The sequence below is a fragment of the Petaurus breviceps genome, unplaced genomic scaffold, assembly GCF_028583685.1.
Source record: "Petaurus breviceps papuanus isolate PSGF00001 unplaced genomic scaffold, PetGlider_PUasm1.0 140, whole genome shotgun sequence".
NCBI lineage: Eukaryota > Metazoa > Chordata > Mammalia > Diprotodontia > Petauridae > Petaurus > Petaurus breviceps.
In genome coordinates this window covers 31,270,208-31,294,725 of record NW_027185698.1, presented here as the reverse complement: position 1 = coordinate 31,294,725, position 24,518 = coordinate 31,270,208, and the positions used below count along the sequence as shown (strand labels likewise).

The window sequence follows — 24,518 nt, the reverse complement described above, 5'->3', positions numbered from 1 at the left end:
GTGTGTGTGTGTGTGTGTGTGTGTGTGTGTGTGTGTGTGTGTGTGTGGTGTGTGAAACTCTCCTTTCCCACTGACGAACTTGTGCTAGTGTGGTTCTGAGGGAATCCAGGCTTTTAAGTTGTTCAACTTAAGATTTAGTAAAGCACTGGGTTTGAGCCTTAGGAAAGATGTCTCCAAGGCAAAGTCATTATCATCATCATCATCATCTGCAGCAGCAGCATTATTATCATTTTAGAGCCCACTCTCACAGGAAGAGCAGGAATAGTTCACCAGTGGAACAATTCAAAGTATATACATATATGTGTACGTGCAGGTGTATGCAAATGTATCTTATGCATGAACAAATATATCCACATTTATATGCATGTGGTTTGTGTATGCATATATGTAAATGTATATTTAAACTCATGTTTGTATTTTGTGTGTTATACACGTGTGTGTATAACTAGACCTGCACACACATATTCTAGGTATATAATTAGATCTATCAGACATTCAGATAAATAGCTATTAGGAGGGGGATGAGGAGATGCCTAGCATGTACATAAGTCTCTGCCCCGACTAGTATGACAGTAGGCAAGTCACTTAGCTTTGTTATAATCCTGTCAGTGAAGGTAGAGGCGCCTTCAACACCTTCCTACACCTCCAACAAATTGGTGTAGGATGTATAGCCCTAGACTTTGTGATCCAAAGATCTGGGTTCAAATTCTCCATTTGCTCGTTATAACCAATGTGACTTGGGCTGAGTCACTTAAACCCTTTTGGCATAAATTTCCTTATATTGGAAAAGATGACTACCAGGACTCTTTATTTACTCGTCTTGGACAAACAATTTCAACGGGCTGGCCCTCAGTTTCCTCACTTATAAAATGAGGCTCAGACTCATGGTCCCTTCCAACTGTAATTCCTATAATCTTCCAAAACTCATTTATTTAGAATTCATTTTCCCTTTTTAAAGGATATTAAAAACATGTCATTTGTCATGATATTTCAAGAGAAATTTACAGTCTTAACAAGTTCAAATGACTACACAGGCAACTTCTTCCTAGGCCAACAAAAGGCAGGCCTTTCCATGTTGCCAGACAAGGCTGAGAATGTGATACCTCTATAGCTGAAACTTCAGGATTTTGACATCACAAGCTATTAGGGATTTCCATGACCACAGCTAATTCTTTTCTCCAGGCTACATATTGGCAGATGATTCTAAGTAGCAAATGCAAATTTGAAAATCACTTTAAAGTCCCATTTTGAAAACCTCTGGCTTTTCATTTCTATTGACTTTAAAAAGAAATTATATTCTTCCCATCATTATGAAGAGCCCAGAGTTAAGGCACATGGGGTTATGTGGGGCAAGTTGTATAAAGCTAGAATATGATGGTGACCCACCTATGGGTATTTGGGCTCAGAACCACCCTGCAAGGTTAAACTGGCATGAATGACAAATTCAAGAAGAAATGAGTCCATAAATACTTTAGACTTTTTGGAACTCTGTCCTCAAAAGCTCAAAGTGCTTTCATATATGTGTGTGATCTTGTCCTTACAACTTATACGTGAAATGTAGAAAGATAAATTTTACCTCTACCTTCATTGACAGGGCTATAACAAAGCTAAGTAACTTGCCTACTGTCATACTAGTCAGGGCAGAGTCATATCTATAGTCCTTAGGCATCTCCTCATGCCCACTCCTAATTCTCTGCTTTTCTATTTAGGAAGCTGAGCACATTTGAATAAAAGTAATAATATTATTAACTGTACTTGTCAGTTACCCAAATCAATCAACAAGTGAGCACTGAACTAGGAATGAAGAACTAGATTCAGCCCTTTGGGTGCTCTGTCATTATCCTTGTGATCTAGGATAAGTTATTTGACCACTCTGGGTCTTGATTTCCCCAACTGTAAAATTAGAGAATTAAATGAAATATGAAATGTCCATTTTCAGATTAAACATTCAGGGATTTTAAGTATTTCTTGCATAGTACTGTAGGACACAAATTAGTAATGTAGACATAGAAGGTTTGGTCCCTGCCCTCAATGAGTCTATAATTGAATAAGAAGTTATAATAGCTCACATTTTGCACATCATCCACCAAAGTTCTATCATCAATTACTTTAAAGGTATGCAGATGACCCTGGATTGTTGAATGCAATGGTGCTAGGTGAAACATAAGCTTTGGAAGTCAGGTGTTGCCAGGTTTTATAGGCTATAAGTCTAAACCTTGTGATAGACTGCATGTTGTCTTCTGAGGACCAGCCTTCCTAAGTTCAAAGAGGCTTAATATCCAAAAGTCTGCAGGAGGATGAAATGTTTCAATTACAGCAACTCTCAAAGATTAGTTCTGGCAGGGGTCCTTAATGTGTGTGTGATGGGCCCCTTGAGATCGTTCATGAAGCCAATGAACTCTTCAGAATCATGTTTTCAAATGTCTAAAATGTACAATGATAATTGTATGGAAATATAGTCATCAAAATATTTTCAAAAGAGAAGTTCACAGACCCTGGCTGAAGAACCCCTGACTTATGGTCATAGAGTCATTGCCACTTATACTGGTGGAGAGAGTCCCCACATTGGCACACTCAGTCCATATTTTTTTTGACAATTAAGCATTTACAAACTATTTTCCCTCATAACCATTTTGAGAGGTAGGCAGTACACTTATCCTATTTTACAGATGGAAAAAGGGAGGTTTGGAAAGCTAGATAAAATGCAACCTCTTTGAAGGCAAGGACGATTTCATTTTTATCTTTGTGTTCCCAGTGCCCACCACATAACAGGAGCATTAAATAAATACAGGTTTCCTTGGTTGATGTTCACATAGCTACTGAGTACTAGAGAGAGCATTTCAAGATGGGTTATGGTGAACACATACAACAATGATGGAACAATACAAGAAGAAGTAATGATCAGGAGTTAGAGGGCATCTTGTAAGTGGTTTATCAATTAAAGCAATTTGAGCCTTTGCATTGCCCATTTTCATGGATGAAATAAAACAAAGAATGGAATAGTTTTGCAGAAATTTGACCAATTTAAATAACTGTCTGTTGATTCATATTCTAGTCAGAGGATCATTGAATCTAACTCCTTGAGGGGCCCTTAATTGATTCCTAGTCCAACCTCTTTATTTTAAAGATGAGGAAAACTGAGTCCTAAAGAAATGAACTGACTTTACTAATGTCACATAGTCAATGTCAGACTCAAGGTTAGAAATTAAGTTTCATTGCTTCTAATCTAGTATTATTTTGATCATATGGTCCAGCTTTTCTCTCCATACTGGGGTTAGGCAGCTAGGTGGCACAGTTGATAGAGTGTTGGACCTGGAATCAGGAAGACATGAGATGAAATCTGGTCTCAGATGTTAATTAACTGTATGACCCTGAGCCTGTCCCTTAAATTCAATCTCCCTCAGTTTTCCCATTTGCAAAATGGGAATGATAATAGCAACTACCTCCTAATTATTATTACTTTTGTTGCATCTTTTCTTTTTCTGGGCTGAAGTAGTGAAAAGATAAAGGCAAAGGAAAATATGAGCAGAATTCTCAGGAAGATTGTTAAAGTACCCAGATTAACTTTACATAATTGAGCATTCTATATCCCCACAATCAATAAGAAGATGTGGGTGTCCCATGTATATTAAGCAAGTGCACCCTGTACTCTCATAATAACTATTTGAATCTTTCAGGTTAATAATGTGAATATTAAGGAGTCCAATGGGATTCCTTATAAGCAAAGGAAATTGTGATCAGGTTAAAAATCCAATTTTAATAAAGTTTCCTAGCCCTGATTTACATGGCACACTAATAGCTCTTGCTGCTGAATCACCTTAAACATCAAATATATTTTTAAAAGGGCCTCATTTTGTGTGAGGCTTTATGGGCCCCAAGTAATTGCAAACTTCCCATTTTTGCCTAGGTATAGAATCTCATTTATAAAGCAGATCACAGTAGATCTGCAGTGTTCCATCCTACTTGGAAACAATCATGCAACTATAGAATTTTAGACCTCAAATGGGCCTTACAGACCACTCACACCAGTTCTTACATTTGAGAGAATAGAGGCAACAAGGCATAGTGGGCATAGTATTGGCTTAGGAGTAAAAAAACAGTCTTTGATTATATGACTCTGAACAAGTAAATTTCTTTATTTGTGTCTCAATTTCCCTCAACTGTAAAATGAGAAAGCTATGTGACACACTGCCTAGAATACCAAATTTGGAATCAGAGAGACTTGGGTTTGAATCCTGCCTCACACTTGTTCAACTGTATGACCTCAACTTAAGTTTCCTTATCTCTAAAATGGAAATGATAACTGCACTCCCCCCAACCCCTGACACAGGATGGTTGTTAGGGTCAAATGGGATAACATGTAAATCACTTCACAAACTTTAAAGTGCTATATAGAAATGCTAACTATTAGAAGGATGTTGGGCTAAGGTCCTTTCCAGCTCTGAATCTTGTGATCTATGAGATTGATATTGAAACTCAAACAGGGAAAGTGACTTGCCCATCATTATTTGTCATTTTAAAAAGTTTTCTATTAACATGACCAACCAAAGATGATATGAATATGCTATAGAAGTCACATTTTTATCTACAAACAAATCTACTGATTTGATGGGGTTAAAGGTCAAGTATTGTTTTAATTCACTCATCTCTTCATTTTCTAATTAGCCTGGTAGCCTCATTGTTAGAGAGGAAATGATAGACTTCTTCCCAACACCATGGAGCACAGTAACTTTTTTGTACCAAAAATAAATCTCTCCAACTCCATGCATATCTATACATTTGAAAACAATGCACCTTTGTCCTTATGAATTTATTACTCATTTCCCTGAACTTTTCTAACATCTTCCATGAAGTCCTGCCCTTTCTCCCTCCCCCAGTTCAACCAAAAATCTTAGCATTTAGAGCTGAAAGTAAACTTAAAGATGATTCCACTAAACTACCTTATTTTATAGGTCAGGAAATTGATTTCAGAAAGATTAAGTGATTTGTTCAAAGTCACATCATACTCCATTTTTCTTGCCTTTTTTGAAATATGGCTAATATTGAAATATGTTTTGCATGATTTCATATATATATAGTTGATATATTGCTTACCTTCTCAATGGTTGTAGGAGAGGTAGGAGGGAGGGAGAGAATTTGGAACTCAAAAGTTAAAAAGAAAAAAAAAATAATGAATTAGAAAAAACTGTATTTTTTAGATAAACTTGTAGTCTACCTATACAAGAACTATATTAATATAATCATAGAATAATGTTCACTGAAATAAAGACAGACCTAAATAAATGGAGAAATATTTGCTCATGTGTAGGCTGATCCATTATGATAAAAATGACAATAGTACCAAAAGAAAAAAGGAGAAAAAAAAACAGCAGTCACATAGTGAGTGTCAGAGCCAGTATTCACAGCTAAACCTTCTGACTTCCAATCTTATACCATTTCCATTAGACTAGAACTCACAGGATAGCATTAAAGGGTGGCATTGATAACATCTCTATTCAAAACTTTGTCCTAAACCCAGATTTAAACTCAAGATAATGATGTAAGAATTTGTCTCAAAGGTCACAGAAACTTAGATAGACCTAGAAAATCATTTAATTCAACTCCTTTATTTTGCATTTGTGATACATATAGTGACTTACCCATGAACACACAAGGGTCTGTCAAGGTAAAGATCACTTCTAATATTTTAATAACACTTTTAGTTACAAAGATTGTATAACTTCCTTGATCCTCACAGACAGAAAATTATATTTCCTCTACTGGAATTTTTTTATCATTCTATGTTTCTATTTTATTCTGTTCAGCATTATAGTTACAGTTAAGTTTTGAATATTTATCTTTGCTATATTCCCCTTGCCCAATTATAAGTTGCATGAGGGGGAAGGATAATGCCAACTATCTTTGTATTGCTCATGCCTAACAAACTACTTTGTTTGTTTGTTTTTAATTGTCCTGTATTTCATTGGCATTAAGAATTTTTCTTGAGGAAATTCATTCAAACCATGCAGATTTGTAGCTGTTCAGCATCTTAAAGTCTCAAAACATTTCCTGATGAAAGTGACTTGATTAGGGTCACACTGCCAATGTATGTCTGAGGTAGGACTTGAATCTGTTTCTTCTTGACTCCATGACCAGCTCACTATCCATTGTACCACACTTACTATGTGCAGAGGAGATAGGAACTGGACCTATGATTTCACTGGCATAGGAAACTCCCAGATAAGGAAACTCCCTTCACTGGTGAAGGCTGGCTCCTTCTCTGCAATTTACAATCTTAAAGCATAGGTGCTTCAAAAATAGTGACTGAGTCAATGAATTTATCTGTCAAGTTCATAGTGGAAGTATTATTTTCATTCTACAGACAAGGAAATTAATATTCAATGGGATGCAATGACTTACATTAGATCATATAGATAATAGAGAGTGTAAACAGAATCAGAACTAAGTTATGGCCCCCTAAATCTATTGTTTTTTCTACCACAAACTTGACTAAGAATCAGAGAATTTGACTATCCTTTCCTTGAACTGTGCTTACTTTCAAGTGGTTTTAATGTTCTTATGTGATACAAATCCAACATCCATAGCATCCACATTAATTTTATAACTGGATTTAGTATAGTCAATTGATAGGAAAAAATGCAAGGCCCAAAAGCATAGTTTTTGTTGTTTTGTTTTTGTTTTTTTTCCTCTCCTTTCTGCAAATAATCAGCAGCTATGGAAGACTGAAAATGAAAGCTGTCTCTTACCCACATTGATTAAGGTTTTAGAACTCTTACTGAAGACTCCTTGTCACATATTTAGCAGCTGGGTTCAGTGAATAGAGGACTATATTTGGTGTGAGGGGATTGGGAGTGGGTATAGGTCTTAATAATTAAATAATTTTCTGGAAATGATTTAACCTATAGAAGCCTTGGTTTCCTTATCTGCCAAGTGAGAATAATAATACTTGTATCCCCTACCTCACAATGTTGTTTCAATGAGACTATTTTGTAACCCTCCTGGGGTTTATTCACATATCCAGATTCTGGCCATCCATTAAGGAAGGAGTTCTAAAAATGGGGTGAATGGGTAGATCTCAGGGTGGTCTATGAACTTGGATGAAAAAAAATTATTGTATTAAACTCTATCTGAAATTTAGCATTTTCTTCAATTATTGAAAATTATTCTGAGAAGGGATCTGTAAGCTTCACAATACTGCCCCCTTACCCCAAAAAGTTTAAGAATCCCTGTTTTAAGACCTTTCTCAAATTCTAATTCCTTCCTGAATTCTTCCCCAGGTTACACTAATTCACATGCTCTCTTCTTTGCCAAATTCCTATGGCATTTACCTACATTATTATTAGCACTTAAAAATATACTATCCTTTCTTATGCAAGGATAGCATCTCTTCCCAACAAGATCAGAAGAAAGCTCATTTTAGGCAATTGCTGCCTTAGAGCTCTTGGTGATACCCCAGAAGCTGTAGCACAGAGTTAAAAACTTAGTAGGGACTCCAGAAATAGTTGATTGATTGATTATTTGATTAGAAGGCAATGAGACTGACAAAACAAACCCTCCCCATTCCCTTCCCCACCTAAACAAAGTCTTATTTGTATTTAGGAATATATAATAATAATAGCATTTATTTATAGGGTGCTTTTAAGGTGGCAAAGGCTTTTCATAACCATTATTCTACTTTATCCTCACAATAACCAACCCTAGAAAGTAAATAATATGCAAATATTACTACAGCCATTTTACATACTTTACAAATTGGATCATAAGGGAACTGAGTGCCAGACTAGGTATTTTTCACGCAGAATTCAAATATCTTTCCATGACAACTCACTGATTTTCCAGAAGGTGTGCTGACAATGATTATTCCTGTGAACTGAGTTAAAAAAAAAACATTTTTATAATGACTCATCTTCCCAACAAAGTAATTTTGTGAAATATGAGCCCCTTTGCTAATGATCACATTAGGTGGGGGAAGGGAAAAGGAAGGGCTTATCTTGGCAGTTTCATTGTCTTCCTAATCAAACCATCAATCAGCTATTTATGGAGTTCCTATTAAGTCTCTAACTTTGTACTACAGACTTTGTGGTGTGCTACCATATAAATGCCAGTTATTAATGTTGTTGTGGTGATGTTGATAGTGACAATGATGATGATGATGATGAAAGGAAATTAAATGAAATATAGCCACTGTGAGATTTTTTTTAAAGGAAGCAGGAAACATGTCTCTGCCTTCACAGTATATCCTGAATGAGTAGTGATTTATGAATCTTTTGAGGAAATGCTTCTTAGAATCATTCAAGCTTTTGTTCTAACTCTTGAAGGGTCTTTACTTGGATAATATAGCCAGATCTTAATTATCCAGATAGCCAAGGCAAGACAAGGCAAGAAGCATATGTTAAGCAGGTAAAGCATTGTAATAAATTCTGGAGACACAAGCAAAAAGGAATCTAGTCCCTGGCCTCAAGGAGCTTACATTCTAATGATGGAAGGCAACATGCAAAAGAGATCTGAAAGCTGAGAAGGCATCTGCCCAAGAGGCATGGTGATGTTGGTTCCGAAAGTCAAAAGCAGAGTTTGGAGGGGAATGAAAGCTGCCTTATCTAGACCTCTCACAAAATGGAGGACCTGAGAAACTCACCCATGGGAGGAGACCAACAAATGTCAATCCATAGTGAGAAGACTTCAGGAGATGTGGGAAGTTGAAGAGTGAAAAGGCTGTAGGGACTGAGGGAAGCTCAAGGTAAGATGGTAGCTGAGGCAAGATATTGACCTCAGAAAGGTCAGAAGCAGAACCAGGAGGAGAATGCTGAGAGAAAACACAAGAATAGTAAAATCCATTGACAATTCAAAAGCCTAATTTCTGGCATTGGTTTCAACTGGGAGCCAACTGTGGTGTTGTAGAAATAGTCTGAGGACTCAGAACTAGGATCTAGCCCCCAAGCACCGACAAAATACACAATGGTCAGTCTTGGGGAACTCATTTTACTTCTCTGCCACTAGCTTTCCTCTTCTGTAAAGTGGGGAGGTTAACTAGTGATGTCTAAAATTTCATCTGGTTGTAAACTTCTGTTCCTTCTATTATATCAAACTAATCACACTCTTGCCCCTAGGCGACACAATAGATAGAATCCTGGGCCTGAAGTCAGGAAGACCTACATTCAAATTTGACTTCAGACACTTGCCAGCTGTGTGACCCTGAAAAAGTCACTTAACCTCTGTCTGCCTCTGTTTCCTTCTCCGTAAAATGAGGATAATAACAGTACTTACCTCCTAGGATTGTTTTTAGGACCAAATGAGATAATAATTGTAAAGTACTTAGCCCAATGAGTGCTTAATAGTAGGTCCTTTACAAATATTAGCTACTGCTGCTTCTGCTGCTGCTGCTACTACTATCCAAAAATAATTGTCATCATCATAAGAGCACAGATTGATAGCTAGAAGAAACCTAGGGGTTGTGTAGCCCATTTTTCCTTCTTTTAGTGATGAGGAAACTGAGGCCCAAAAGCTGAATAACTTACCAAAGATTACACAGGTAGGTTACAGAATCAAGATTTGAACCCTGGTCCTCTGACTCCAAAGCAAGTTTTCTTTTCATTGTATCAAACTATGCTGCCTTGAATTCCCTCCAAAAAGTAATGACTGTGGAATGACACACAGTCAAGTGAAATAACAGCAGCTTTTTGTTAAGAGACCGTTCTTCACTTCATTTCTTATTGTCTTAATTGCTGAATGAGTGTTGTTGCGTCAGACAAAATGAGACCTGTTAAGGACTTTAGCTTGAAAAGGCTAAGGATCCCCTCTGATTCCTGGGCCATCTCCAGTTATTCTGATCTCTATTGTACCACTGGACCCAGATGGCTCCAGAGGTGAGCTGGTGACTTTGCACAACCCTCACTCCCTTAAATCCAATTCACTTGCAAATCATGGCATCGCCTTTCTAATATCATGGTCCTCTTCAAGAATGAGGGACAAATAGTAATAGCAACAATAACTCACAACTATATAACACTTTATAGTTTATAAGATGCACCTAAGAGAAAGGTATTGGAAATATTATTATGCCCATGTGACAAATGAAAACACTGCAATTCTCAAAAGATGAAGTCCATTAACCACAGGGAAATGCCTGGTACCTGGCCTGCTTGGTACTGAAATCCATATTCAATGCCATTTTCACTTATTTTAGGGAAGGTCTTCCAGTCTGTGATTTCATCAGTGTAGGGGGCATCTTGTCTGGGGACCTTCTCCATCAATGCAGATTAGCAGCCCTTTTGTAAAGTATAGTCTTTAAAGAATTGTTCGATGACACCGAGAGGGTTAGTAGCCCACAGTCACAAAGCTGGTGTGTGTTAGCGCCAAGAATGGAATCCAACTTTTCCTAACTCCAAGTCTCATTAACCACTATACTACACCCTTAAGTACAGGGTAATAGTGTCTATTTGGGTAATCCACAAAATGGACAATTCACCCAAGAACAAACAAGATGTTCTCTTTGTGGCAAATGCCTCATTCCACCTTCTGGATGGGGATGTTTTAGTGCTATGTGCCGAGATGCCACTCAGGGTAAAACACTTAAGAATGTTCAATTGACTCTTCTCCCATCCCCCCCCCCCCCATTTCTTATCATTGTTTCCTTCAAGAAACAGGAAGAAGACAGTTAAGAACATAAAAGAATGAGAGTAACATAATTGGGAACATGTTAAAAAGCTTCCTTAAATTCTAAGATGTGGTGTTACATAACAAATAAGTTACTTTTGTCAGGATGGAATAATATAAGACTGAGCTAAGTTAAAAGGCAAAACTTGTCCTCATTTCCATAGATTTTTAAAATGCCAATAAATAACATTATTTAATTTTTAAAAAATATATTTATTTCATTAATTTTTCCCCAATTCCATGTAAAAATGTTAACAATATATATTTTTAAAATTGTGAGCTCCAGATTTTCTCTCTTCCTCTAGTCCTTCCTCCCTCTTTAATAAGGCAATCACTTTGATTTAGATTCAAAATGTGAGGTAATTCCAAATATATTTCCATATTAGCAATGTTGCAAAAGAAAACACAAAATAAGACAATTAAAATAAAGTAAAAAATTGCTTAAATGTGCATTCAGAGTTCATCAGTTCTCTTTCTCTCTCTCTCTCTCTCTCTCTCTCTCTCTCTCTCTCTCTCTAAGTGGATAGCATTTTTCATCACAGATCCTTTGGAATTGTCTTGAATCATTGTTTAATCAGGGTAGATATGTCTCTCACATTAATCATTCTTAGATATTTCTTTTATTGAATACAATATTCTAGTTTTTCTCACTTCACTTTGCATTAGTTCATACAAGTCTACCCAAGTTTTTCTAAAACTATTCTGCTCATGGTTTTTTATAGCACAACAGTATTCCTTCAAAATCACATGCCACAACTTATTCAGCCATCCCCCAATTGATGAGGATCCCCTAAATTTCCAATTCCTTGCCATCACAAAAAGAGTTGCTATAAATGTTTTGTACAAATATGTCCTTTCCCTTTTTCTTTGATCTCTTTTGAATACAGACCTAGTAGGGGTATTGCTAGATTAAATGGTATGCAAGTTTGATAGCTCTTTGGTCATAGTTCCAAATTATTCTCCAGACTGGTTAGACTAGTTCACAACTTTTCCAACAATGCACTAGTGCCCCAGTTTTTACACATCCTCTTCAGCATTTGTCATTTTCCTTTTCTGTCATGCTAGTCAATCTGATAAATGTGAGCTGTTACCATGTTTCCCCGATAATAAGACCTATCCCGAAAATAAGCCCTCCCCTTACTGTGTAAGATTCCTCTAAAATAAGCCCTCCCCCGAAAATAAGCCCTATTGAGATTGCTACTGTAGTGAAGGTGATCTCCCTCTTCGCTACATGCTACATTACGGTACCCTCTGTATGCACTGTCCCCCTCCCTCCCCCCGTGAAATGCACGCCAAGCTTCGAGCTGCATCCAATCAGAGCTGCAGCAGTGAGCACGTCATCCTGTTCTTCCCCAGTGATTTGCTTATTGAATAAAGGTACATTTTTTTGTTCACATTTACCTGTTTATTAAAATTGCTGTCAATGTTCATTAAAATAAGCCCTCCCCTGAAAATAAGCTCTCTGGTGTTTTTCTGTCCAAAAAAATTAATAAGACAGTGTCTTATTATTGGGGAAACACGGTATCAGACTTGTTTTAATTTGCATTTCTCTCATCAGTAGTGATTTAGAACATTTTTAATGTGACTATTGATAGCTTTGACTTCTTCACCTGAAAACTGTTTATTCATATTCTTTGACCATTTATCAATTAGAGAATGACTCATATTCTTAAAAATTTGACACAGTTCTCTATATATTTTAGAAGTAAAGCCTTTATCATAGAATCTTGCTATTAAAAATAATTTCCCAGCTTCCCATTTTCTTCTAATTTGGACTGCATTGAGTCAATTTGTTTAAAATTTTTTTAATTTCATGAAATCAAAATTATCTATTTTACTTCCCATAATATTTTTTTTTGTGCTTTTTGGAGGGGGGAAGGCAGGGCAATTAGGGTTAAGTGACTTGCCCAAGGTCACAGGACTAGTAAGTCTTAAGTGTCTGAGGTCAGATTTGAACTCAGGTTCTCCTGACTCCAGGACCAGTGCTCTATTCACTGTGCCACCTAGCTGCCCCTACCCCCATAATCTTTTCTATTTCTTGTTTGTCATCAACTGTTCCCTTATCCATAGATCTGACAGATAGATTTCACACTTCTCTACCTTACTGATGATATCATTTGTTATATATAAATCTTTTATCTACTTTGATATTATCTTAGTATATGTTCTAAGATGTTGGTTTATGCTTTCCAGTTTTCCCAGAAATTTTTTGTCAAATGTTGAGTTCTTACCCCAAAAGCTTAGATCTGGATTTATTGAACACTACATAATATGATCATTCACTACTAGACATTGTGTACTTAATCTACTCCACTGATGTAACACTCTATTTCTTAGCCATTATCAAATTATTTTAAGGAATACTGCTTTGCAATATAGTTTGAAATCTGGAACTGCTAGGCAGCCTTTCTTACGATGTTTTATTTTTGTTGTTATTTGTTTTTTTTCTTAATTGATTCATTTGATATTCTTGATCTTTTGTTTTGAAGGAATTTTAGTCCTCAATCATGAATGAAAATGAACAATCATTTCGGATTCTCTCTGCTATGGTTCTTCAGATGAATTTAACTACCGTTTGTATGAAAAATGTATTGTAAATGTGTTCATATAGTTCCTGAGTTTGTCTCGGTAGGTAGACTCCCAGTTATTTCATATTGTTTGAAGATATTTCAAATAGAATTGCCCTTTCTATCTCTTCCTGCCTGGTTCCTTTACTATCTCTGGCTTGGGAGCTGCTGAAGCTGCTGCTGCTTCTCTCCACCTAGTCCCACTACTGGTGTTTCACATCAGTGTGCTCTGGGTCAAAATCCCATCCCCCTCTACTGCCCCCAAATCCCACAGCTCACAGATGTCTCTTTATGACCTTCTTTCTTGTTTGGGGTTAGAAGGATATCTCACTCTTACCTTTTGTTAGCTCTGCCACTCCAGAATTCTAGTCAAAATGTTATTTTAAAGTTGTTTGGAGGAGGATCTTGGGAGAGCTTGATTGCGTGCTCCTCTGCTCCTACATCTGAGTTCCACTTTATTTATTGAGTGCACACTTTATTTATTTACTGGGGTTTTGCTAGGTGTTAGCCTCTGAGGAGCAGAGATGTAGAAGACGTGGTCTGAACCCTCAAAAAGTTGACAGTTCACTTAAGAAGGTGAGATGCGAGAAGTAGCAATAGTACAGTGTTTGATAGGGCACTAACTTTGGAGTTGGTGGACCCAGGTTCAAATCTTACCTCTCATACTTACTACCTTTGTGACCTTAGGCAATTCACTTAAACTTTCTGGGGCACACTTTCTTTATTTGCAAAATAAGGGGCTTAAACTTAGATCATTTCAGTTTTCTCCCAATGTAAACATTCTATGATTCTACTTTTTGTTCAGTCCTGGCTCTGCAGCTTCTATGACCTTAGGCATATGTATTCCATTCCCCTTCTTGTCCTGTTTCCACATCTGAAAAATATGGGAATTAAAATAGTTAAGCTCTAAGTGACTTCCAATTTTAAAATTCTATGATCCTTTGGGAACCACATTTAAGCATGTCTATGAAAAGACAATGATATAGATAGTTTTTATGGTAACACCATAGAAGTTCAGAGGAATGAAAAGACAACGTTCAATGGTCATGATCATGAAAGGTTTCAAGGAAGAACTGGGGTAGATGTAAAAGGCAATTTGAATCAATTTCCCTGGCTTCTCTCAAACATAAGAGCTAAAGCAAGGGAATGATCTCAGGACTTAGATTTAGACTTATTTTTTTCTGGCATAAACATCAAAGACATTCACATCTTTAGGAAAATCACAACCCCATTGAGCTTTAGTTAACTTATTTGCAAATTGGGAATGATAACACTTATACTACCCATCTCTTGTCTGTTATGGCCAATAAGATAGCATATGTGATGGTAACCGGAAAGAGCCATATAATTGTCAGTTACTATTAGTATTACACATTCACAGTAGGATCCGTTGTTGCTTGAGAATGAAAACACAGATGCATGCAACACTGAAGTCGATTAAAACTTCTGTCCAAACAATTTACTCATTGCCTTATTCCACAATATTTTCTTATTCTCCCCTGAAATCTGTATGTATTCATTTTGCAATTATTCATCTTCTATGCTGGGCTGCATTAGGAAGGTGTATACCTTGCAAGAATTAGAGAAGTGATCATTCCACTATGCTTTGCAGAAATCAAGCCTCATCTGAAATATGACATTCAGTTCTTGTCACCATGGTTTAAGAAGGACATTAATAAGTAAGAGAGTATTCAAAGGGAGGTGATAAGGATCTGTATCATTTGAAATTCAGTTAAAGGAACTGGCCATGTTTAACCTGGAAAAGACTCAAGGGTGATGTGGTAGCTGCACTTGAAGAGTGGTCATATGGAGAAGGGACTTAGACTTAGTCTGTCTGGCTCCAGAGGTCTGAACCAGGAGCAGTGACTATAAATTTCCAAGAGGTCAATCTGTGTTTGGTTTTAGAGGGGGCATAACAATTTACTAAAATACAGAGTTCAGGATTGGAATGGAAATATTCAAGTAATAGGTCTTCCTTCTTGTAGGTCTTTAAACAGAGACTGGACTACCATTTACCATATGTTTTAGTGTGGGGTTTCTTTCACACATTAATTTTATTAGATAGTTTTCATTCCTTGGCTGTGGGCATTTTCTCTGGCTGCCCTCCACTCATGGAACACTGTCCCTCCTCCTCTTTGACTGCTAATCTCCCTGCTTCCTTAAAGTCCCAACTAAAATCTGACATTTTACATGAAGCTTTTCCCATCCTCTCTTAATTCCAGTGTCTTCCCTCTATTAATTATTTTCTGGAAGTTTTAATTGCTCAAGAACTTAATATAAAAGCTCCTTCCTCCAAGAGACTCTTTTTGATCTCCCCAGAAGGAAATTATTACCAGTGGGAAATTAAATCAACCAATCAACAAGCATTTATTTATTTATTTTTATATTAATATTTTATTTTTCCTCAATTACATGTAAAAACAATTTTTAACATTTACTTTTAAAACTTTGAGTTCCAGATTCTCTTCCTTCTTCTCCACCACTCTCATTGAGAAGTCAATATATACATGTGTAATCATGGAAAACATTTTCTTATTAGTCATTCAACAAGCATTTAAGTGTGATAAACACTGGGAGTATGAAGAAAAAAAAAGCAACAACACCAAATCATCTCTTCTTGCAAAGATCAGTCATTCTAATGGTAGAGACAATTTGTACTTAAATAGGTACTTATAAAATATGTGCACACAGTTAACATCAGAGTGGAAAGCCCTACCAGTTAGGAGAAATAGGTCTCGTCCTGATTGCTCCTGGTAATTTCTATATATCATCTCTGCTAATAGAAGTGAATTTCTAAAGCATCATCATCATTACAACCACCATCATCATCCTCATAACACATTTTCATAGCTTTTTAAGACTTGAGACTAGAGGTGGCACAGTGAACAGAGCACTGGTCCTGGAGTCAGGAGGACCTGAGTTCAAATCTGACCTCAGACACTTACCACAAAAACTAGCCATGTAACCTTGGGCAAGTCACTTAGTCCAATTGCCCTCCAAAATGCAAAAAATAAAAATCTTTGGAGTGGCTAGGTGGCACAGTGAGTAAAGCGCCAGCCCTGGAGTCAGGAGGATCTGAGTTCTGTTCTGGCCTCAGACACTTAACACCCAACAAAAAAACTAGCCGTGTAACCTTGGGCAAGTTACTTAACCCCAATTGCCCTCCAAAAGGCAAAAAAAAAAAAAAAAGACTTAACATACTGTTTTTATAACAACCTTGTGAAATATATAATACAAGTATTATTATTATTGGTAATAAGTGTCAGACCCAGGGCTTCAAACCGGGTCTCTTTACTCTCAAGCCCTCTGTTCTTTCCACTACCCTCTGTTCTCTCACATACTGGTATCTCCTTCAATACCTGGTATGGCATCAGAGAATCCCAGCTGGTCTCAACATAGAATCAGATATTGAAAGGTCATCAGGTCCCAATATGTGAGGCACAGTACTTGCTACCTAACAGTCAATGTTGACTGAAACGAAATCAAATAAATTGCTGAATGTTAATGAAATCCTTATTATAGTTTTAGCCAGGAAAGATGACTTTTTTGGCATAACTGTTTCTTTAAATATGAAGTACCCTCCCTCTCACAAGAAAACCCCTACAGTTTTAGAGATATCTCTATAGTCATTCTTTTCAAAGAATAAGGTAAGAAGGCAGCCTGGGCAAGGTAACTTTAGCTGGTACTAAGAAGCCAGGCAGATTCAGGTCACTAGCTACATCATTATTCATGTATTTCTTGGAATCTTAATGTGGCTTTCCATCACAATAGGGAGTTAAAAGTTTGTAAAGTCAGTGAGAGGGTCTTAGCAGACATACTCTAATTACTGTGACCAGGGGTGGGGAACCTGCAACCTTGAGGCCACATGTGACCCCTCTAGGTCCTCAGGTGCATCCCTCTGACTGTTTGGATGTAGTCAAAGGGCCGTACTTGAGGACCTGGAGGGTAACACGTAGCCTTGAGGCTGCAATTTCTTCACCCCTCACGCTGGCCGTCTTACCAATCAGTGAGGCTCATTGTATAATGCCGTCCGCCACAGTGACCAGGCATCATTGTCAAGGCTAGATTTATCCTAATGCCTCCAATGTTGTGCTCTGGGCACACCAGTGGCTTCGTGCAGCTGTCACTGTACTATTTGCTAAATGACAGGGAAGGGGAAGTGTAAGGGTCAACATCGGGGTCTCTATGTTGAATTTATTTGCCTGCTTGTTGCCATCAAAAGCTTGTATTTATGTAGGGATGGGGTTGACCTATGAGTTGACTGGTATAGGGAACTGTCAGGTAAGGGAAGTCCTCTCTAACAAAGTGGTTAAGATAACTTGTCTGACACTTAATATCTAGGTGATTTGCTTGCGTGTAGTGCAGAGGGGCTAAGTGACTTACCCAAGGTCACACAGCCAGTATGTGTCAGAGACAGGGCTCGAACCCAGTTGTTCTTGATTTCAAGAGCATCTCTCTAATCATTATATCATACTGCCAAAGGCAGTTAGAGAGTGCAGTGGACAGAGCCATAGACCTAGAGTCTGGAAGACCTGAATTCAAGGCTGGTCTCAGACTCTTACTAACTGTGTGACCCTGGGAAAGTCACTTAATCTCTACCTGCATCAATTTTGTCAAAGGCAAAATGGGGGTAATAATAGCATCTACCTCCTAGACAGGGGTGGGAAACCTGTGGCCTTGTAGGTCCTCAAGTGCTGCCCTTTGACTGAATCCAAACTTAATTTGTTCTGTGAAGTTTGGACTCAGTCAGAGGGCCCTACTTGAGGACCTATAGGGCTAAATGTGGCCTGGAGGTTGCAGGTTCCCCCACCCCTGTACCTAGGATCATTGTGAGGATCAAGTAGATATTGTTTGTAGAACAATTAGGGCAGCACCTGACACATAATAGGTGCTTAATAAATGCCTAATTCCTTCCTTCCTTTCATGATCTCTATGTAGGATCATAAGACTTAGAGTTTGAAACTCATCTAGCTCAACTTCATTTTACATATGAGGAAATTGAGTCCCAGAGAGGTTAAGTAAATTATTCTATTTGTCAAAGGTCATCCAGCGAGTAAGTGGCAGGATTTCAACCCTCCTGATCCAGGGCTTCCCACAAGTGCCTCAAACAAAGCAATTGAGCCTCTTTAAGTACTGAGAGGTATTGAGAAATTGCATGGGTTTTTATTAGTAGCAAATTCTTTTGTAAAGTTGTTTTCAAATAATAGCAACAATAACAATTTCTGAGGAAATTAAGGAAAAATAAAGAAGTTAAATTTTTAAACAACCGTGCATAATTCCAAGAAGGCAAATGAAATTTAGCAGATGAGAAACAGTAAGTGAAGAGAATGGAACCCAGATTTAGGACTAGAAAGGACCTTAAATGTCACCGAGTCCACACCCCCATTTGCAGATGAGGAAACAGCTACTTGGAGCATTTCCATGCATGGATTTATACAGTTATTGTGACTGAATTAGAATTAGAACCCTGGTCTTCCTTAATTAAGGACCATTACTGTATTGACAGTGTTAAGCTGCCTCTCAAAAGACTGGACTATAAACGAAATAAAATGGGAAAATTACTTAAGGTAATTAAAATACATTGAAGAAATATAGTAGCAGTTCTCTGTGAGGTATTATAAAAGAAAATTTTCTGATTGGACAAGGTCTTAGATAATAGACTAATTTCCCTGTTTCCTATTATCTCTCCTGTTGCCCCTCAAAAAAAAAATCCCTAACTCCAAAAGTTTCCTAATTTCATTCACATACATACCTATGTGTATACACAATACATGTATTTACATCATATGTATATATGTATGTATAATCTACAACTACATATGTTATGTGAATATAATTTACATGTGTTTATTTTATGTATGCATGTACATATGTATGCATATGTGTGCATCCATGTAGACATACATAAATATCTCCTTCCTCCTGTATACTGGGGATGGCAGAGAGTCCTAGTGGTTTTGCAGGGGAAACGCTCCCCGTGTTAGTATGACTAGAAGACCAAAGGATAGTAGTTGCATTTGGAATAGCTACTTAATCCAAAACACCTCATGGATCACATTGCTTCTCTTTAATCTTTACTGTATTTTATTTCTGGGTACAGGGAGGATTTTTTTTTTTCCTAGCATCAATTCACTTTCTAAAAACTTTGGAATTCACAGTACAGATATCAGCTACATGGGGTATAGAGGCCCTGAGAATTAATGACTCTTGGCAATTTCCAATTTGAAATGCTTCTGCCTCCTCAGTGGGAAAACATAGCTTTAATGTAGTAACAAACAGTATAATAACTTTAATTTAAGAACAAACTTTATTGTAATAGTGTAATCAATTTATTATAAATAAAGCTTTAATGCAATAACAAATAATCATTAAAAAGGCTACCATGATAATATATAGTAGCCCTTGCAGTCAGAATCATCCTTGGTGGTCACATTGAGAGACTGCTGGGAGCAAAAATGTCATGTCTCAGGACGTTGGGTACTTGTAGACTCATCTGAGAGTAGACTTCTTTTCATGCTTAGAAAAGTCTTTGGCAGTTATGTAGTCCATCTCCCTTCTTGACCAAATGGAAAATGGAGGCCTAGAGAAGTTACATGACTTTGCCAAGGCTAAGGCACTTGTGGAGCTTAGGCTATCCTCATGTCTTCTGACCCCCCAGTCTGGTTCTCTTTACTTGAGAGTTCCAATACATGAGATCCAATAATAAGTCAATCCAATAAACATTTATCAAGTACTTATCAGGTACCATACACTGTACTAAACCCTGGGGCCATGATTACTAAAAAGAAAGACAGTCTAGACCCTCTATGAGCTTACAGTTTTTAGGGGGGGGGGTGACAATATACAAAAGGAGGCAGGAAAAGGGAGGGAACACCAGGGGCATCTTTTTATATGAATTTGAACCTGGGCAGGTCAGTAGATACAAAGTGGAGACCCTTCCTTCCAACTCTGTTCTTTCCTATTATAGACTGCCGTTGTTTATGGAAAAAAAAAGCAACCAACCAATCAACCTCACTGGTGTTCAGGGCCTGACTTAAAACTGTTAGGTCAGCCCTATATACTTTTCTCTATTCTTGTCTCCTTTCCTCCCTGACCCCGTTTCCCTGCACTCTTAGACTCTGCATCTAACTCTGAGTGCCCAGGGATTTCTATTCATGTTCTGAATCACCATCCAAAATTTGTTCCCAGGAAAGGCTCCAGTATTAGTCAAATGACTAATATATGACTTCTTATAGGAGAAGGCTTAGGGCAATCCTGATAGCTGTCTTCAAATATTTGAAAGACTATCATGTAGAAGAGAAATTAAATATTTTGCTTGGCCTTTGTGACTGAAAATTGCACAGGGAGATATTTCCTTACAATTAAAGCTATCTACAAAGGTAATGGGATTCCTTGGGGTGAGAATGTGAAAGGGTTAGAGGTAGGGCAGAAAGAATATCTGTCTTACTGGTCCCTGAAGGTCGTGAAGAAGGGACTGGCCAACCATTTATCTGAAAACTCCAAGTATTAGATTTATTAGCTAGGGAGGCAGGAAATACAGATATATTTTTAATATATTATATTGTTAATATTAATATTATGATATATAAAACCCATCTATATATATACATGTGTGTATATATATTTTATATATATAATATTTTTAAAGTAAGTCACCCTCTTGGACCCAGAAATCACACTGTATAAGCAGTTGCCTTCTCAGCCCATAAGCAAAACAAGTCTTGCTGCCATCAACCATCTGACAAAACATATTCTACAGTCAAGGTTCTCTCAGAGACAAGCAAGCCCTAGGGGAGGGAAGAGAGAGAAGAGCAGTACTGAGATCTGGCAGAAGTTAAGGGCTCAAGCTATAGAGTTCAGTTAGTGGAAATACATTTCTGCATGAAGCTCAGAAAACACACACACATACCTCCTTCTCATAAACATACACAATAACTCATTTAGAGTTGGATTAACTGATAGATTCAAGATGCATTTACCTATGCTGGAGTGCTTGCCAGGGAAAATCTTTCATGGAATCCTAGGAAGTTAAAGGTTGAACGGTTCTTAAAGAGAGTATAATTTAGGGGTTCTTAGCCTGGTGTCCATTGATACGGGTTCCAATATTAGGTAATCAGGGGGCTCATTAATTTGGATTGTAAAAAAACACAGCTATTTTTATTAACCTTTAATTGAATTTCATCCTTTCCTTAAATCATGAATTTAAAAGAATAAATAGTTTCCAAACTGTCAAAGGGGTCCATGAGATAAAAATAGTTAAGAACCCCTGGTGTAGTCCAACTCCCTAACTTTACAGAGGAGAAAACTTAGAGTTGAAGTGTCTTGTTCAAGGTCATGAAACTAGTTAGTTATAGAACTAGGACTAGACCCCTGGTCTTGACTCTTCTGTGACTCGACACTGTACAAAACACTCTCTCTGTCAGTCTAAGTAGGACGAGCATTTCTGTAGTTACAGACATCAATTGTGATGTTGAACTCTGAGATTTTTTTTTTCCAACAGAGATATTTTCCCCCTACCCATGAACCTGATCATCAGTTCCTTCATATTCAAAGAAAACTTTGTTGACTGTAGCTTAAAATATCAGCTTAGAATGGCCATCCTTTTCCCGCTGACTCCACATGTTGTCAGCCCTTTGGTTAATGACCATGAGCCACTGCTTATCAGCCCTGGGAAGATGTATGACGGCATCAAAATCATTTGAAGCTTTCTTGTCATTTGTGATGGTTTACAGACTAGACTCTGGGCTCAGGGGATAAGCCGATGTCTCTAACTTTATATTTGTTCCAGCCATGCTATTTTTATATACAGCAGACTTGCTAAAGTTAGAAAGGTCTCTTGGCTTTCCCATATCAAATGTGTATCAAATAGTATCTTTCATAGCATTACAATACATTAGAGATGGAAGGGGCCTCTGAGATCATCTCTTCTACCCCCTGTTATTTATACCTAAAAAAAATGAGGCCCAGAGAATTTAAATGTCACCTCCAAGGTCATAAAGTTGGTGAATAGAAGGGTTGAGGTTCAAACTCAGGCCTTCTGATTCTTAAGGCCTATGCTCTTTCCAGTACAACACAATAGCCTTTCAATCTCTTTGGGAAACTGGGGTAAACATTAGGATGCTTGGAATTTGGGAAGGCTAGTTGAGATAGAGAAGAGAGAAAGGAACAGACATTTATTAAGCACCTAGTACAATGCCAAGGGCTGCGCTAAGCTTTACAAACACTATTTCATTTGATCATTGCAATAACTCTGAGAGGTGGGTGCTATTGTTGGCAGTTGTTGTTTGGACTTTAGCTTTCTCATTTGTAAAACAGGGGTAATAGTTGCCTTGCCTTCCTTACCTGAGTTATGGCTTCAAAGATTTTAAAACTTATTTTTAAGCTACTAAAGCATGAAGATTTTTGAGATACCCTGTGTGTGTGTGTGTATATATATATATATATATACTTACATATAATACACACACATATATAATTATATACACACATACACACATATATACTTACATATAATACACACACATATATATATAATTACATACACACACACATATATATATATATGTATATCACCATACCAGCAAATTTTTTACATTATAATCAACCACTACTATTTTTTAATATTTATTCATCTATAAAATGGAGTGGTTACTAGACTAAGATTTTTTTTAACCAGCTGGAATTTCTGTTATCTATGTATATCTGACTAAGTGAGTTTGGGAGTTATGTGATCAGACCCACATAACTCAGTTCCCTCATCTGTAGGATGAGGACATTTAGCTGTATGACCTCTAGGGACTTCCCACTTTTGCCTTACTCTGTTTCTGGATTTTTATGGCTGTTCAGGGTCATAGGACATGACATTGCTGCGCATAGAGAGGAGCTGGCATGCTCCAGATGGGCCCTCGAAAAGCCCTGTAACATAATGCAAAGTTTGTCTCGCTTGCCCTCTCACTTTCCATTTCTAGGTTTCTCTTTCCTTTTCTTCCCTTGCTCTTATGTGTCTTTCAGCCAGTTGACAGCTTCTGTTCTGCTCTTAAAGTGTGAACCTCATATGATTTAAGTTGCTAATATTTTCATTTTAGTAGAGGATCTTAAAAGCCAGGATATGAGTCAGTGGAATCAACTTCTGCATCCCAGGACTAGAAAAGTCTGTAAAGTGGTTATACACTTTGGGGGAAAGAGAAGGAATCATGGAATCCTATGATTCGTAGCTAGAGGAAACATTAGAGATCATTTAGTTGAGAAGTTCTTAACTTCTTTTACATTGAAATGTAATTTTCAAAGTATTTATTGAGACAATAGCAACTTCACAGATCCCAGGTTAAGAGATTCTAAAGTGTACCCTCCCCACTGGAGATGTATGCTGAGGCAAAGTGATTTGACCAAGATCATGCAGTGTCAGACCTGAAAATCAAACCTCAACTACCTTGACTCCAAATTTTGTGTATAGTAGTAGGTAGTTAAAATTTTTGGAATAGTAGTAGGTAGTTAAGTCTGCATCCCTGACTGTCTCACAGTGATGTTTTCTTGGCCCTGTATAGACAAGTTGTGCTTCCGTAGCCATCTCCTGAGAAATATGCATCGAGATCATACTCAGATATCCTCTTGAAAAAATAGTTAGCACAGCAAAGCACCAGAACTTACCCAGAAGGCAAGGTCTTCGCTATCTCAAGGAGCACAGTGACCATGTTGACCCACTTTGGTGGGATGCCTCAACACAGGAACATTTACACTCCTCAGTGGTTCCCCAGACATCTTCGTGCCATGCTCCTACCAGCTTCCACCTTGGATAGGGCACTGTCTTGTTCCCTAGGCCGTGGGCTTCTGTTTGGTCATCCTTCATCATGTCTAGTCCAACTCACATCCACCATGCTCCTAGTGATGCTTGTTCATTCTCAAGCCTCCACCCTGACTAATCTCTCCTCTACCACATTCTTTCCTCTTGCTCTGTCAACAGTAACCACATCCAAATTATCATTCTGAGAAAGGGTGTGTCAACCAGTAGCTGCATGGATTAATTCACTGACCCTTCTATATCCCTGTCCTAAACATGATTCTTTACCACCTACTCCATTGTATACAGTTTTCATCTTTCCCTATCAGAATGCGATAATAATAGTAATAATAATAGCTAACATATATATATATATATATATATGTATATATATGTGCCAGGACCTATATAAACTTCCTGAGGGCAGAGATAGTCTTAATTTTTTGTATTTGTATCTTTGGAATTTGGGACAGCTCTTGGCACATAGCAAGCATTTAATAAGTGATTGTTTGTTTCTCTCA

General features: G+C 37.5%; 1 protein-coding gene across 2 annotated transcripts in view; it reads right to left on the bottom strand.

The window, feature by feature from the left end:
• Nucleotides 1-24,135, bottom strand: part of HS3ST1 (heparan sulfate-glucosamine 3-sulfotransferase 1) — a 68,848-nt gene extending 44,713 nt beyond the window's left edge. The window contains exons 1-2 of one of the 2 annotated variants that reach the window (XR_011164785.1): nt 23,868-24,135; nt 20,706-21,007 (exon numbers count right to left, since the gene is read on the bottom strand). The gene's annotated coding sequence lies outside the window, so the exon portion shown is untranslated. Of the gene's footprint in view, nt 1-20,705; nt 21,008-23,867 lie in introns of those variants that run through there. The other variant, XM_069069755.1, reaches the window with a different exon arrangement.
• Between the last annotated feature and the right edge of the window lie 383 nt (nt 24,136-24,518).